Below are 14651 nucleotides of genomic sequence, written 5' to 3' on the forward strand. Positions count from 1 at the left end.
CGTGACACAGGCAAGCATTGCTCGCTGGGTGTCGGTGATCATCGATTTTTGCCACAAAAAGGGGGGGGGGGGGGGGGGAGACCACCATCTATAAAGCTAAAAGCACATTCTACTCAAAAGGTCCCGACTTCTTCAGCCTTGTTTGCAGGTGTATCCTTGCCTGGTATCTGCAGGGCAGCAACATCGGCTAATGCCCACATGTTCATGAAGCACTACTGCCTGGATGCATGGAGAAAGGCAGATGTGGAGGTGGACAAGCTGTTCTTCGATGTCTCTTTTCATAAGGGATGCAAAATTGGATTTGCTCATTTTTCTAGTATGTCATCAAATTGCATTTTTCTCTGATTCCTTCTCAGTTTCTTAATTGTTGCCATTTATATTGAGCTGATCAGGTAACCGTTCCTCATATCAAAGTGTAGTATTTCATTCCATGCTTTAAAAATAATTGTTTATGTCAAGTGATTATGGTGGGTTAATTCGCCTTACCCACCTTCACTTTTCCTTTCGTACTGCTTGATAGTTTGATTCAAGTATATGAATCTATGAAAGATACAATACTGGAGAAAAAAACAAGTTACTTACCTGTACACTGTAGTTCTCCAGTATTGTTATCTTTCATAGATCCAGATGCCACCATTCATCCTCTCTATTAAGGCTCACCATTTTATATATCTTTTATTCTCTATTTTATACACTTGTGCTCAAAATATGAGGTGTGGTTGCTCTGCAGGGGATGGGTGCTTCAGAGTCTCTGCTCTGATTGGTTGAAGTTTGGATGCATTAAAACAATGTCAATTGGTTACCAATATCTATTGTTTTCTATGAGGTTTTCATTTTAATGCTTCAACACTGCTTATATTACTATTACCGTCGGACTCCCACTATGACGACAGGGAAGATTCAAGCATGTGAATCAATGACAGATAACAATACTGGAGAACCACAGTGTGCAGGTAAATAAATTATTCTTTATACTAATGCCACACTTGGTGCCACTAAATCATCTTCAAATAGTAAAACCAGATTAGAATCTGTTAAATATATGTAGTGGTAGAAAATGTCACAAACCAAATGTGCTATAGACCTGTTGCCCTCTTTGCCTCTAGCCCTGCATGCTCCCATGGCCACCTACTCCATGATCCTACCCTCCTTATCACTAGACCTCACCATTACCACCAGATCAACTCATTGCGAGCAGACTCCTCGCCTTTCTGCTTCAGAAGGTGCCCTTAATGAAGAATGAAGTCAAAGTCCTTTCCCATCGCTCTCTCTCAGTAATTCTATTATCTCGGATCATTAGCTGGGCTGAAACAGAGTCACTGTCAGAGCTTTGCAAATGACACCCAGATTACTGGCATTAAGAATGAACTGGAGGGTGAAAAGCACAGAAAGGGTCAAGTTCAGGAAACCCTTGCTTCCGACTACAGTGGTCCGGAAACGCTCTTCCTGGCTTTTGCCCACTGTAAGCTTTAATTTCGTAGTAAAGTGACTTTAAAAATAAACACTTGTTTTATATAGTGCTTTATACTGACTTCTGTTGGTAAGTGATGTAAATATCAGGCGTTGCTCAAACCCTATTTAATAGCGGATGATTCATCATCCTGAGGGTTGAGTCAAGTTTATCAGGATGGAACTCGTGACCTTGAGATAACAGCAGCGTGTCTAACTCACTGCCCTTCCGCTTGCTATAGGGTTTGTTTAATGCTTGACATTTGGTATTACTGGCACTGCCCTTGCTAGCTCTGGTTGTAGAGGTAATGAATCTAATTCAATGAATATAGACTCCTGTAAAAGACTAAGGGCCTGATTTAAATCTTGGCAGATGTAACAAACGTGACTAATATCCCGCCCGCCGTATTATGATCTCCATAGGATATAATGGGATCTTAATACGGTGGACGTGACAACCATCAGGTTTGTGATGGCGTATTCCCTTCCACCAAGATCTAAATCATGCCCATAGGGCCTGTTTTACAGTTAGCAGAGGGGGTTACTCCCATCCGCAGTATTACAATTCCATTATAGCCCATGGAACTTGTAATACAAGGGACGGGATATCTGTCATGTTTGTTACGGAGTAACCCCTCCACCACCTCTAAATCAGGCCCTAATCGCTCTCTCACAGTCCCACATACACACACACACACACACGCTCCGATTTAGGTCCTTTTCAGGGCAAGTTTTATTATGAACTTTGCATCAGAAGAGAGACATCCTGTGATTTAGAGCTCTGCAGGAAAAAAGTTTTTTTTACCTGGATGTAGCTGACAAGTCAACCAGCCTTATTTGGGGTTCCTCTACAGGGATGGCTTATTGTTCACCTGGCAGGAAAACGAAGTGCCTTGATTCAGTGTGCCTTGGAAGGCTTGGACGTGAGGAAAAACTTGGCCATAGCTGTCAGGGAATGTCAGGATCTGAGGCCCCTGAGACAAAGAGAAATGTATTAATAGCTTCTTTTGTCCTGAGCAAGACAACCTCATTGAAAGATGCTTTACAACGCAGGGACGTTATCACTTACCTGGTGTTAGGTTATCTTCTCCCAACAAGAAAGAGAGATGCTTGCTTGAAATGGCTTGTTCAGTTAATGATGTCTGTACAAGGCCTCGAGGGTTTGAATTGTTCGGACAAAAGCTTCGTTCGCATTGTGGTACGGTTCATGCGTGGAACGGCTGGCCTTCCGCCACAAATGAGATGTTGCTCCTTATGAAACTGCTCAGGTAGCCAGGGTTTCCAAATAATGAATTTGTGACCTGGGAAGAGTATGGTAAGCTGTTCCGGTGATGGTGATGTGAAAAATAAAACACATTAACTTGTTTTTTATAAAACGTGATCTGTGTAGAGAATAGATAACAGCGGGTAGAGTGCACAGCAATACTACATTTTGAATAATTTATTCACTGGTGCGCTTCACAGTATAAAGAAGACGTTCAGGGGCTTGAGAAGTTTGGTAGAAGGTGGTTAAAGTGTTCGGGCTGAGCCTTGAACAGGGAGGGACTGCTTATAAGTTTAGAGTGAGTGTGACAAGGCGACCTTTTCCTGTTATTTAGACATTGGTTTTGCATGTGTCTACCAGGCAAGAGTAAACCCTGACATTCAGACAATGGTTTTGGCACTCTGAAACATTCCTTTGGAATTGGCATGTCACCTGAATCGGGCGAGATGACGCAGCCCAAAAAAACACTCTAATATGTGTGTAAAAGGCCACTATAATTAGATAGGTGTTTTTCACCAAGCATGGACTTCATTGATTTCCCATTGTGCGGGAAGCAGCAGCCAAGTGCCACTGCCTAAGCCTAACACCACCTGCCGACCTCCCCTGCACCTTACACCCCCTGTCGAAAGACTGTCCACGAGGCCTGCCAGTAAACCCAGCCACTGGGCTGCCTCATCAACACGTAGGTACCCTCTGCTCACAGCAACCAATGGTAAGTTGGCACATCACACTTCCTCTTTGCACCCACTTCCGTGGACAAAGCCCCAGCAAACAGGGCTGCCCAACTCAGTTCTGCCACCAGCAAAGAGGCTCACCCAGCTCCACGCTTCTCACCCACCCATGCCGTCACCAACCTGCACCAACACTGCATAGGCTTGCCTTCAAGGCCTTGTCTTTACTGCCCACTGCCTGGCCTTTTTAGGGTCGAGCCTGCGAGTGCATGCGCTAGTGCATGCGTCTCGCTTGCGAAAGACTGCTGTTTTCAGTAAAGGGGTAGGAGCCCACCTTTCGCCCACCCTTTGTTGGTTTGCATTTCCATTCCTCTGTGTGGAGCAGGGACCAAGCACTGATGGATTCAACGTAATTAGTGCCCGTCCGCTGCTCCTAATGTGATCGAGGTACTATTTTGTTATTTTTAACTTTTGCCTTGCAGACAGGCGGCTTGTGATTGACAAAATCATGCCCAGAAGGACAAACAATATTGCAAAGTTTTTTGTTAAAGTTAACTTTCTTTGATTTTGGCAAGTCTTTTCTTATCACTTTACACTCAGGTTTTCTTTTGTTTTTGCTCGTGGATGCTGCTCAAAAGATAACACTTAACTTGTTCAAAATATTGCAAAGCAACTGTTTATTATGTGTAATTTCTGAAATGAAGCTTTAACACATAATTGTGTAGTACACTCCAATCCACCCCACTCCAATCCGCACCTCTACAACCCACCCCAGTCCTCCTCACTTTATCCCACACCAATCCATTCAACATCAATCCAAACCACTCACCACAATCCAGTCCACTCCAACCCACCCCAATCTAATGTGCCTCACTCCAGTTCGCCCCACTTTAATAAAAAACAGTCTGCATCACTCCAAAACATTCCGCCCCACTCGAATTTGTCCCACGCCAATCCCAAACAATATGCTCCACTCCAATCCGAAATATGCCCTACTCCCATCTGCCCCACTCAACCCAAAACATTCTACCCCACTCCAATCTGCGCCAGTCCAAAACAGTATGCCCCCAGCAATCTACTGTGCTCGAATCAAAAACAGTCTCCCCCACTCCAATCCAAAACAATTTGCCCCACTCAGCCCACCTCACTCCAATCTGCCCCACTTCCACCTGCTCCTCTTCAGTCCAAAACAATCTGCCCCACTCCAATCTGCCTCACTCCAATACAAAACATTCTGCCCTGCTCCAATCCCCTCCAGTCTGACCCACTCCAGTTCAAAACAATCTGTCCCACTCCAATCCACCCCACTCCAATACAAAATAAAACGCTCCAGTCCACCTCACGCCAGCCGTCACCCCAATCCACCCCACTCCAATCCACCCCACTCCCATCCAATCCATCCTACACCAACCCATTCCACCCCACTGCAATCCACCCTAGTACAGTCTGCCTGACTCCAATCTGCCCCACTTCAATCCAAAACAATTTGCCTCACTCAAGCCTGTCCCACTGCAGTCTACCCCACTCCAATCTGCCCCATTCCAATCCAAAACTATCTGCCCACTCCAAACCAGAACAATGTGCCCCATTCCAATCCACTCCACCCCAATTTACCCCACTCCAGTCCACCTGGCTACAATCCAGTCCACCCCACACTACCAGTCCACCGCACACCAAGCCAATACGCCCCAATCCAACAAAGTGTAAGTATCCCCTCCAATTCACTACGCCTCACCCCAATCCAGTCCATTCCACCCCACCTCACTCTAGTCCAATCCAATCTACTCCAGTCCAGTCCACTCCACTTCAGCCCACTCCAGCCCAAACCATCCTACTCTGATCCAACCCACCCTACTCTGGTCCAACCCACTCCACCACACTCCAATCACATCCACCCCGCTCCAGTACAGTCCACTTTAATCCACGCCAGTCCAGTCCACATCAATCCACCCTGCTTCAGTCCAATCCACCCAACTGCAAAACACATTGACCCCACTTCAATCCAGTACACACCTCTCCAATCAATCCACCCCCACAGCAATCCAATCCACCCCACTTCAATCCAATCCACCCCAATCCTTCCGACTGCAGTTCACCACACCCCAATCCAATCCACCCCACCACATTTCAATCCACCCCACCCCAATCCACCCTACCCCCACTCCAATCCACCCACTCTATCTCAATCCAAGAAAGAAACAGGGACCAGGGCACTCTGAGTCTCTATAATAAATATATAGTCCAAGATGAGTAGAGTTGCAAGAAGTGTTTAATCCAAGAACAGACAACAGCCAACACGTGTTTCGTCCTAGCGGACTTTTTCAAGGCTCATAGATTCAGACTTGGATGAAGACTAGTTTCACTAGGGCTGCTGTAGCCCCTAAAATATAGCATTGGTTCCAATGTTAATAGTCAGTCTTGCCATATTTTGTGGCTGGTACTCCTGTCTTTAGCACTATGCGGCTTGCCGTACTCGTGAGTATTGGTCAAATGGTATATCCGTAGTTACATATAATGATGGACACGGGGTCCCTCTGGGCCCAACCTTATTTCTTCCAGTCACTGTACGTTAAGTAATGCGTCAATCAGTGCGGAGAGTGCATGGACAGCGCGTGATAACGCTGTCTTGTTGCCGGTCTATCTCAATCCAGTTCACCCCAGTTGAGTCCACCCCACTCCAGTCCATCTAGCCCACCCCACTCCAATCCAATCCAATCCACCCCAGTGTAATACACCCCACCCTTATTGCTGCAGTCAAAACCACCCACTTATCCCAATCCAATCCACCCCACTCGAATCCACCCCAATCCCATCCATTTTACCCCATTTCAACCTACCCCACTCCAGTCCAATCCTCCTCACACTAATCCACCCCACTCTTATACACCCATTCCACCCCACTCTATTCCAATCCAATCCACCCCGCTACCTCAGTCCACTCCAACCCACTGCACTCTATTCCACCCCACTCTACTATACTCGGCCACTGAACTCCACTCCCTTCTACTCAATGTTGCAGCACTCTACTCCCCCACTCCACTAATACTTAACCATTCGCAGGCTGCAGATCACATATCTGCAGTACTACTACTGGTACAATGGTATGAACTCCTTCATGGGTTAAACACTGCTTCTGCAGTAGTACTAACATTGTAGTGGTAGAGGACTCTAGCATAGGCCACATATCTGCAGTACTACTACTGGTACAGTGGTAGGAACTCCTGCATTGGCTAAACACTCTGCTTCTGCAGCAGTAGTGGCAGTGTAGTGGTAGTAACTCATGCATGGACTGTAGAGTTTCCTCAGCAGTACTGTAATCCTACAGTGATAATCACTATTCCATGGGCTGCAGGCCACAACTCCACAGTACTACTAACATTACAGTGCTAGTAACTTCTGCAAGAGCTGCAGTCCCCTTCCTCTCGAGTACTATAACCCACGCAATGTTAGTAACTCCTGCATTGGCTGCCCAGTCTGCCTCTGCAAAAGTAATAATACCTAAGTGGTTATTATGCCTGCATGGGCTGATGAATCCGACCCCAAAGAAATACTACCACTACAATGGTTGCAACTCATGCATAAACCACAGAGCCCGCCTCGGCTGTACTGCTAATTTTACCGTGAGAATAAGTCTTCCTTGACTGCAGACCACACCTCTGCAGTACTACTAACCCTACAATGATTGTAACTCATGCATGGGTGCAGACCACACACCCTCAGTACTACTAACCCCCAGTAACTAACATGCATGGGCTGTAGACCACACCTCCGCAGTACTACTAACCCTACAACGATTTTAACGTGTGCATGGGCTGCAGACCATACCCTGCAGTACGGACCCTACAGTGATTAACTTGTGCATGGGTTTAGACCACATCCCTGCAATACTAATAATCCTACAATGATTATAACTTGTGCATGGGTGCAGACCACACCTCCGCAGCACTAGTAACCCTATAATGATTGTAACCTGTACATGGGATACAGACCACACTTCCGTAGTGCTGCTAACCGTACAATGATTCTAACTTTTAATGGGCTATAGACCACATCCCTGCAGTACTGCAATTCCAACAATGATTGTAACCCATGCATGGACTGCAGGCCCCCCTGTACTACTAATCTTGCAATGATTGTAACCCTTGCATGGGCTGCAGACCACACCCCTGCAGTACTACTAACCCAAAGTGACTAACATGCATGGGCTGTAGACCACACCTCCTCAGTACTAACCCTACAACGATTTTAACTTGTGCATGGGCTGCAGACCACGCCCCCGCAATACTAATAGCCCTACAATGATTATAACTTGTGCATGGGTGCAGACCACACCTCCGCAGCACTATTAACCCAATAATGATTGTAACCTGTACATGGGATGCAGACCGCACCTCCGTAGTGCTGCTAACCGTACAATGATTCTAACTTGTGCATGGGCTGTAGACCACATTCCCGCAGTACTACTATTCCTACAATGATTGTAACCGATTCATGGACCGCAGACCCCCCCCATACTACTAACCCTACAATGATTGTAACCCTTGCATGGGCTGCAGACCACACCCTCGAAATACTACTAACCATACAATGATTCTAACTCATGCATGGGATGCAGTCCACAACCCCATAGTAATACTAACCCTACCTTGATTGTAACCTGTGCATAGGCAGCAGACCACACCTCCACAGTACTCCTAACACTACAATGAATATAACCAATGCATGGACTGCAGACCACACCTCAGCAGTAGTACCAGCCCTACAATGATTGTAATCCATGCATGGGATGCAGTCCATGCCCCTGCAGTACTACTAACACTACGATGGTTGTAATTCATGCATGGGTTGCAGACCATACCCCAGCAGTACAACTAATCCTACCATGATTGTAACCCATGCATGGGCTGCAGATTGCACCATCTCAGTACTACTAATGCTACCATGGTTGTAACCCTTGCATGGGCTACAGGCCACTCCTCCGCAGTACTGCTAACCCTACAGGGATTGCAACATGTGCATGGGCTGCAGACCACACACCCTCAGTACTACTAACGTTACCCTTGCATGGGCCGCAGGCCACATCTCCACAGTACTGCTAACCCAACACTGACTAACGTGCATGGGCTGCAGACTACACCCCCTCAGTACTACTAATGCTACAATAGTTGTTACCCTTGCATGGGCTGCAGACCACACCTCTGCAGTACTGCTAATCCACCACTGACTATCTGGTGCATGGGCTGCAGACCCTACCTCTGCAGTACTACTAACCTTACAATGTTTCTAACACATGCATGGGATGCAGTCCACAACCTTGGAGCACTACTAACCCTGCCGTGATTGTAACCTGTGCATAGGCTGCAGACCACACCTCCACAGTACTATTAACCCTACAATGAATGTAACCCATGCATGGGCTGCAGACCACACCTCCGAAGTACTTCTAACTCTACAAATGATTGTAACCCGTGCATGGGCTACAGACCATACCCCGCAGTACTACTAGCCCTACAATGATTGTAATTTGTGCATGGGTTGCAGCTCACACCCCAGCAGTACTTTTAATCCTACCATTATTGTAACCCACGCTTGGGTTGCAGACCACACCCTCTCAGTACTACTAATGTTACAATGGTTGTAAACCTTGCATGGGCTGCAGACCACACCTCCGCAGTACTGCTAACCCTACAGTGATTTTAACATGTGCATGGGCTTCAGACCACACCCCCGCAGTACTACTGATGCTACAATGGTTGTTACCCTTGCATTCGCTGCAGACTACACCTCCGCAGTGCTACTAACCCTACAATTACAGTAACTCATGCATGGGCTGCAGACCACCCCCGCAGTACTACTAACCCTACAATGATTGTAAACCGTGCATGGGCTGCAGACCACACCCCTGCAGTACTACTAACCCTACAATGATTGTAACTCATGCATGGGCTGCAGACCACCCCCGCAGTACTACTAACCCTACAATGATCGTAAACCGTGCATGGGCTGCAGACCACACTCCTGCAGTACTACTAACCCTACAATGATTTTAACTTGTTCATGGGCTGCAGACCACACCACTGCAGTACTACTAACCCTACAATGATTGTAAACCGTGCATGGGCTGCAGACCACACCCCTGCAGTACTACTAACCCTACAATGATTTTAACTTGTTCATGGGCTGCAGACCACACCACTGCAGTACTACTAACCCTACCAGGATTCGAACCCGTGCATTGGCTGCAGACCCTACCTCTGCAACGGTATTAGCGCTGTGCTGTACATCAAATATCTTTTTACTTGCGAGGGCACGACAACAATATTGAACCCTGCATCAGGCCCATAACAACGCCTTTTACACCATAAAAGGTCATACTTTATCAAATTAATATATAACCTTTGGAACAGATTTCTCATAAGCGTTCTCACATGAATTGAAGACAGGAAAAACTGCAATCATGTAATTTCATGAAATACTGACTCTTTCAAGAGAAGAAATATCTCCAGAGGCATTTGGAAGAGTTCATAACTTTTCACGCTTGCTTTCTTTTTCTAGTGGGATCATAAAGGGATTGACGCTTTTGTACGAAAACATAATTCATAATGACCTTTCTGAAGGATAAAGATATAAAACAGCTGCAGCATTAAACGTGCTGATGCCATGAACACCAAGGAGAAATTTGGGTTTTTAAACAAGAAATGAAGTCATTAGCCACCCTATGATAAACACCACAATTATAGTCGGCGCAAAAGCCAGAGCTGGTTGGTATTTAAAAAAATAAATAAAAGGCAGACCATTAACTAAAACATTTTAATACACACAACGCACATTATTTGTACAGCAGCACACATTTGTATGAGTTACACTTCCGTATACCATCACTTCTTGGTTTTGAAATTATGCCGCATATGTTTTTTTTTCGATTCGGCGAGTCCTGTTTTGTCTAGAAATCAGGATGCAGTGGTTGTTTACCAAAACGAGAATGCATTTTTTTTCTTGAACTAATAATGTGTTTACCAGTTTTTTCCTAAACTCACAAATACGTACTTTAGTCATACTTTATGTATCTGTTTCATGACTCAGGTGTACTGACGATTTATTCTTTTAACTTATCAATTCTCTACTAGATTTCCTGGCTTCCTCAAAATAAAGTTGCTGACATTACAAAGGAACTCCCCTTACTGCTGATGGCATCACACAGCTGCTTCTATAAATGGTGCTGACATCACTGAGCACACATTTCACACCTGATAATATCACAGAGCTATTTCTCGCGGTGTTTTTCACATCACAGAACACCTTTAATATCTGATGTAATCACATAAGAGCTTCTGTCAATGCAGATGACATCACAGAGCAACTTGCTTTACCTTGTCTCGCCGATATTCTTCTCTAACTCCAGATCACTTGTATCTGGGTCATTAAGTCCAACAAAGGTTGTCAGGTTATGTCATCGCTGTATTTCTCACATGGTCTAAGCTTTTTTTTAAAACTTTTTTGTGGTGTTGGGTTAGCAGTACATTCCTGCAACACTTTCACCGTATTTACAATATAAACCACATTTCTTGCAAGACTACAACAGTAGCAGTTTTCAGTGAAATATTCCAGAACACATTCGTTGCATAATATGGCTTTACTGAAAATTGTTTTCTTATGTTACTACTTAATAGAGCACCATAATATAGCCTTTGTGTTGAGGTTGTACTGCAGATTGTTATTTACTACCTATTTACTTTGAATAACAATTTTCATGTTAATCTTCTGTAAAAATGCTTCTATTAACATTTATCATGTCAGTGCACATTGGTTTAAGCATGGCACAAGGATCCAGTATTAGGCAGCTCGATGCCATCTTGAAGGAGGAACCATTTGTTCCTCTCGACAGAATCTGAAGCATTACTACCAATTGTAGTCTCTTCTCTGTCATTGACGCCACAGATAGGTTTCTCGAGCTGACACCTTGCTTTCGTTATGGGGTGTGATATTGGCCATGCGTTTCACAAACTGCAGGTGGTACTCCTTCTTAAGAGTGCTCTGAAGTGAGTCTAGTAGATTTTAATTTCTCTCTGCTTATATGCGTCATTTCATCCATGTAACAAGATCATACCAACTCCCTGCTACTAGTTGTGAATTACTTGCAAAGAGATCCAATTAGCACTTTTCATTCATGTGCACAGTGCATGGAGTGAAAACAAGTGCTCCAAGAGAATATTTCTATTTTTTCCTACCAAACTCTTCCTTGGTTCTCCATAGCATTTTGTTATGGCACAGTCTCTCTTTGAAAGATTTTCACCAAGAATATAATTTACACAACAGCACAGTTTTATTGAACGCTTGTCAAGCAGATTCATATTCCTCGTATCCCCTCTGCAAATCCACCCTACCCGCCCCCTCCCCCCCTCCGCCGCGATGGCAACAGTTGCAAAGAATCATGGGGTAAAATTTGATACTGACTTACCTTTCCTTCCACAGGTATCGGCTGTTGCCGGCATGTGTTTCAATCGTATGAAATCATTGAAACCTTTATTTAACCTCTTGCCGCTAGGAAAGCAGTTGCTTTGCCTCATCAAGATTAAGCAAGTCTGTATGCAGGCTGTTCAAAACGTATCATTGACAAACTTCAGATGGTACAGAATTAAACTACTAGACTGGTCCTACAATTGCCTAAGAGAAACTCTGCATCAGCTGCACTCAATAAGTTGCCCTGGCTCCCAGTCCATAAGAGGATCCTTTTCAAACTACTTCTGTTTCACCATAGAGCTTTCAACCGTTCTGGTCCAAAATACCTTAGTAGCCGGTTTTGCAATTATGTGCCCCAAAGAATATTAAGATCCTCCTCTGAGAATCTCTCGAAACCTCCTCCGTTTCGATTAAAATCCTGTGGTGGAAAGTTTTTTGCAGTTTTAGGCTCAAAAGCTTGTTACTTACTTCCCAGGAACACGCCCACTATCAGATCTGAACCATTGTCCAAAAAATAAGTTAAAACCTGGCTACTTCATGCCCCCAATTCATTCTGCATTTCATTAATCTAACGTTTTCTGTTATTTCAGGGAATCAACAGTTCTCTAAGCATAGCAGCAGGATGCTCTCTTCAGAGTGACAGTTGTGCGCTACAAATAACAATTTTATTCATTTATTCACTTCCTTTATTACTACATCATCATATAGAATGCTTAGTGTCTTGGCTCTTTATTTCTGTCACATTTTCAGAGAATATTGACCTTGTCCATTACTGACCATCGTGGTAAAAAGCAGAGTCCTTGCTGTTTGCTGGATTCTGATCCCAGTGCCTCGTAGAGCCCTTCTTTAAAGAGCAGCACCCCCTGATAACAGTTCTTCTAATAGTAGCTTGTTTAGTATAGCTTTACGACACTGTCCTGAGGCTTCTTGAAGCTGTAAAATAGGGGTTATTACCAATGGTTTTCATCCGTCTGATTGTCAGGTCTTCTTACATGTTTCGCTGTACTTCCAATTTTGTAGGTCAGAGACTGGGCACACTTGGGTTTCGTTCCATCCTGCTCTTTATGTTGTGTGAATGGAGCATGAATGGTTTTGGAGTAGCCGCTTCATGTCTTTCCATTATCTCACATGCACACTTCAGCATGTTCCCTGGACTCATGTGGACAGCGCAATACAGTATGACAGGTGTTTAATATTAGTAATTTAAGACATTGGAAAATCACAGAGGGTCTCCAAAACCAGGATCTGAGTACCCACTAGAGACTTCTGGTTTCATTTCCCATGGCTTCCAGTCAGCAGTCTCTCTAAGACGAACCACCTGCTCCCTGCAAAGAGGAAACGTCAAAGCTGTTCGCACCATCCATTGGAAAAGAAAGGCTCAAAAAAAGGTCCCATACAATTGTTCCTGAAACCCTCTCATTATGAGATTGCTAGATGGCGATAGTGAGTTATGGTTTTGTCTTTGCAGTAGGTCTGCTACCTGAGGTTGATTACTCTTGATGTCATGTGTGAAGTCTAGCAGTATTCCTTTGTGGGTTCCCATTTCCCCTCTCACCTCAAGTGTCTGAGGGACCTTTAAGTGTATATTTAGTTGTGTCCGCCTGAGCCTGCCAGGGCTGCGTGTGTAAGAGTGCCTACAGAGCATTACCCAGTCCTTGTCTTCCTCATTGGAGAGAATATTAAATCTCACCACTCCAGCAGCAATACCTGATCATCAAACATGACCTCTTGAAACAGCTGGCTGGGCATAGAGCATGTCTCATTCTGTCCAGCAGCGGAATACTATTCATCATGATAGCTAGATTGTGACTTCCAACCCACATCTGGTCTGCTCCGAGAATGTGTTCAAGCTGATTGGCTGCAACAAGTGTTTAAACCCGGTTTCAGCTGATTAGCAGTGGGTTTGTAGGCCGTCTGCCATACTTCGGAAACACAAGCTGAATATTCAATACCACCCTTTAAAACGTTGCACTGAACGATGGACCGTGAACTGTTGGGTCTTCCTGGTATGGCCTAAAGTGCTGTCTCTTTCCTCAAGGCTGGGACTGTGCATGAAGTTATGGCATAAGCCTTACATAGGTCTGTCAGACTGCTAAATGGAAACGAAGTGCAGTGTGGCTGGAAATCAGCCACAGGATACCACAGAGGCAGCATAGGAGCAATCTGAAGCCCACTAGACCCCTCACGGATTTAAAGTTCAGATCAGCTGCCCTGGAGCAGTGATTCTGGATGGTGAACCACCCACCATGCACCGCTGAGGGGTTCTTTGCTAAGTGTGGATTCCCTTGCATCATCCTTAGTGCCTACTGGGCTACACCTGGTGTGGAGTGAGTGTGTGTGTGTGCGTGCGTGTGTGTGCGTGCGTGTGTGTGCGCATATGTGTGTGTGTGTGTGTCCCTAACTCAGGTTGGAGGTACCATTCATCATTCAGGACTCTGCCTTGATCAATCACCCAAGATGTGCGTTCCCCCTACCCACTAAGTTGAAAACTGGGGAGCTGATTCTGGGCGAGTGAGATGTCCTCTCTGTAAACCTTGGCAGCTGCTATATCATCATTAAAACTCATGCTGGGGATTGGAGTTAATCCCAAACCCTATTTTACTGAAGATATAAAACCTCTAAATCCAGATCATTTGATCTTGTCTGACTAGCGCTAATGGAGATGGAGGCATAGGTGCCTAAAGTCCAAGGTATCCTTGACCAAAGCAGTCCTATCACCTGGAAGCAGAACCACGACCTACTTTTAAAGTTTAACTGCAGAATGCGGAACCAATGTTTTGCCATGATTTATATACGTCACCCATACC

Source organism: Pleurodeles waltl, chromosome 12 (genome assembly GCF_031143425.1).
Source record: "Pleurodeles waltl isolate 20211129_DDA chromosome 12, aPleWal1.hap1.20221129, whole genome shotgun sequence".
In the NCBI taxonomy this organism is placed as follows: Eukaryota; Metazoa; Chordata; class Amphibia; order Caudata; family Salamandridae; genus Pleurodeles; species Pleurodeles waltl.